Source organism: Austrofundulus limnaeus, unplaced genomic scaffold, assembly GCF_001266775.1.
Source record: "Austrofundulus limnaeus strain Quisiro unplaced genomic scaffold, Austrofundulus_limnaeus-1.0 Scaffold7, whole genome shotgun sequence".
NCBI lineage: Eukaryota > Metazoa > Chordata > Actinopteri > Cyprinodontiformes > Rivulidae > Austrofundulus > Austrofundulus limnaeus.
The window spans coordinates 3534883-3538919 of NW_013952409.1; positions in this window are offsets into that span (position 1 = coordinate 3534883).

Consider the following 4037-nt stretch of genomic DNA (forward strand, 5'->3'; position numbering starts at 1 on the left):
ACTTATTGAAAACTCAAGACAGCCATAACATTATGTTTCTTTACAAGTGTATGTAAACTTTTGACCACAACTGTACATTATGTGAAGTAGCTAGTTTCAAAGTATCAATATTTTAATGTTAGTATCAATTCTAGAATATAAAGTTCTGGTATCGCTAGTATCGATATTTCAGTATCGATCTGCACATCACTATCAAATGTTTGCATTGATTGGTTCACAAACCTCACCGTGTTTTCTGTTTTTGGTCTTAATAAGACAAAAGGAATTACAAAGAAATGTCCCTGTAAGTCGCTGCATTAGTTGTAAAAGGTAAAAATAAACTTTAGAAGGTTGTTTCAGTTTTTTTTATTAATTTACTCATTTAAATTTATTTGCATTACTCATTCTTTTGTCATTCACTGCATCATTAAACTGCCACTGCCATGCCTCGCTGCTGCCAAAGGCTCCAGAGTCTGGAGTTACAAAACATCAGAATACTTTTCTAATGTTAACATTTCTAACCCAAATCTAAGATGTTTCTGTTTCCCAGGTATCTAGGATGGAATAGTGCCACAGCTGCTTTAAAGAGAAAAGCCTGACATTAGCAGGGTGAAAGCCTCGTCTGAAAGGGAACTGAAAGTTAGGCAGTGTGGTGGGGAGAAAGATGGATGAGTCTRAATGGAGAGAAACGCTGCTGTTAGGGTGAGAACACAAGAGGCAGATTAAAACCTGCAGGGAGACGGCACTGTCCAAGACATCGGCATTTTCCTCACTTTATGCCRCAGAAACACAAAAGTGCCACGCTGRCACGGGCGACATTCAGTCCGACAGAGATTCAACTTTAATGAGAAAACCCGTCTCACACCAGCTAATCGTGGCTTTTTAACGATTTGTTTGAACTCAACCTTACTGAGAAGAGAAGACAGAAACCTGGACTGCTTACAAAACAAAATGTCAGGACGTTGGCAGACTGGCTGTTTAACAAACTTAAAGAGTTACAGATGATTTATCCCGTGAGAAACTCAACTCAGACTTGTGAGCTTTTTAGATGCCTTTCTCGGAGAAAAGGTTTGATGAACAGTGCTAGCATCTGCTGCGTTTTAATTAAGGACGCCAATGCAGAAACACTGTATTATGTTGCCCAGGTGTGAATTAAAATATGTAAATTATACACTGAAACATGCTTCTCCATCAAGAGTAATGTGCTAAGATTTTTGGGAATGGTATTCTGTGCAGAAGAATTAAAGCTTGGGCCATAAATTATCATAATGCCTCCCACAGCTCATATAACAATAATGATGGCTGGATATTGTGGTTTTTTTTTTTCAATGATTAGTGTTGTGTTAGGTGAAGAGTCCATGGAGGAAAAACTTGTGAGAATCTAAGTTTTTTCTTTTAATATTAACGATCAGCTCACGTTCAACCAGCTGCTCTTCTAGCTCTTTTAACAACTGGCTTCAGACCAAAAAAAATCATTTTAAACAAAATAGCACGAAGGAAGAGCTGCTCCGGTTCAGCTCCTCATGAACAAACACACCCACAAAGTTCTAACCAATCACACGCTCCGAACCGCAAGGTCCGCATCACAGAGTTCTGACCGGGGGCAACGTACATGACAGCTGTCACCGGGGGATAGCAGCGGGAGCAAACAGAATAACACAGTTTTTATCACTCAGCAGGGGGAACAAAATGTGCAACTCGAAGTATAAATCAGTTTTACACTGGAGACCAATGGGACTGAAAAAAAGCAGCCATCCTTGGAGGTCTATAGTGATTTTGCGATATTTTACTTTTTTTTTACACAATATACTTTTAATAACTAGTATTGACACTAAGAAAAACAGAAATAAAGAAATGTCTGATTATGATAGACTGATTTGAACATTTCCTGTTTAAGTTTATCTCTTTAAAGTCTAGGTCAACTGAAGCTCCAATAAACTGGAGTAAAGGTCACTAAGATACGGTGATCACTACACTCTAATATGAATCACCATCAGATAAACTGAAACAGACCAACTGCTGAAAGATGTGAACTTTAGCCCAGAGGAATGCTTTCACGTCGACAGTCCAGCAGGAAACCAGCTGAACAAAAACAATATGGCTCAGTCAGTGGCCTCTGAGATGTTACACATCTTCTACACCAGCTGGGATGAGCCTCTGAAAACACAACTGTGCCCAAACACCAGCAGAGAAGCTCGACACTAAACTCCTAAAACACTGTGGGTCRTTTCCATTTTGCAAACCCAAGACAAAAATACTATTTACAGATTAGTTTTGCAAAGGAAAACACAAAAGGTTCACGGTAATCTGAGCTCCTTATCACATTTTAAAAAGCCAATAAATGGTTCAGCAATTTAAACTCGTCGTGTGACGAACCAGGAGAACATCTCAAAMCAACGTTGGGGTCACTGATGGAAAATTTATAAACCAAGTTGAGAAGAATGCGTGGAAGATGCATTTGATGATACGATAACAGGAGGCTAATGCACATGGTTTGGAGGGAAAATTTGTTTTTAAACAATGCTTTAATAGGTTAACGACCATTTTTGAAAAACAATCATTAACATATTCACTGCCTGATCTGATCCGTACTGTCAGCTCATTCGCACTAAAGAAATCCTTCCGGATCACAGATTATCAGGCTTGATTAAGAAATGGTTTTAATTTGACGTATATTTATACATTCTGGTATTAATAAAATATAGATTTACGAAGCGTACATATTTATTTATATTAAATAAAAATACTTGCTATAAAGTTACCTAATCTCCTAGACATTGYTATAATTCCCTTAATGAATAATAATTGTCATACTTTACTTTGGAAAATGTATAATTCAGTAGAAAACWGTTTTTCTGATTGATTGGACTTTAACGTATTTATGTTGTCCATGCGCTCTYTGGTGGACCGTCATGGACAACAGAGGTGGTCCATTCTGTTATCAAGCGTTCTGGCTAAATGCTACATGCTAAAGAACAAACACAGCCCTCCCAGAAGTATTTCTTTTAGAGCAAATGAGATGACGCTTCAAATCTGAGACATTTTTTTAAAAGGTTCTGTAATTTATTTATCATAACTCCGGTTTTACTTTGTCTATCAACACAATTTAAATATTGATGTAAAGCCTGACATCTGTACTTTTGCCAAGTTGGAACAGATTTTTATGGAGAGCAAGCCTTTCCTTTAGAGTGATTTAAATTGGTCATGTGACTAGGATATGAGGACGTCCAGGGACTCCAGGGGATTAATCGTCTTATTAATCATTATCGGCTAAATACCACAATTAATAGTGATTCATTTTTTGTCAATACCGCCCAACCCTAGTAGGGATGAATGATATATCAGTATTAACATTAGTATCGGCCAATGTTGGTCATTTTTTTTAAACATCGGTATTGGTTCGGTAAGTAAAAGTTTGGGTAATATCGGTTATCAGCAATAACAGCAATATAAATATCGGCTGAAACTTTCATATTGGTGCATCCCTAGCTGGGTGTGCACAAAAAATGCAGTAGTGAGCCAAAGTTAAACATAATAAGCTACAGATAAAGCAAACTTTATGTCATGAAACCAGTACTCCACTTTACGCAAAAAAAAAGGGGGGGGGGGGTTAAAGCCGACCTTTATTCATCCAACTTCAYAATGTTTCCTTCAACATTTACTGTAACACAAATATTCTGGAATCAGCTTTGGAAAAAGGCTGAACTCAGTCTCCTGACCACCTCGGCCTGTTTTCGTTCACACAGTGCTCCCCGTGGTTACATAACACCTTATCTCCAGAGTGCTGATCACATGCACCTTCAAACCTCCAACGTGAATTATCCTCTGTGTCACAGTCGTCCTGAGACACACGCTGCCGGTGAAAGCTTGWTTCATGTTTGCGGCATAGCTTCAAAATGAGCTCATAATTCATTTATCTCATCTGCATCACAGAAACACTCAGAGCTCATTTTCTTTAAGTCTCAAAATCCTGAGTTTTCTCTTGACCTCATCAAGGTCAAGCTGCTATTAATCAAAATTATTCAGACTTTTCAGGTGGAAACAATTTAAAAACGCGT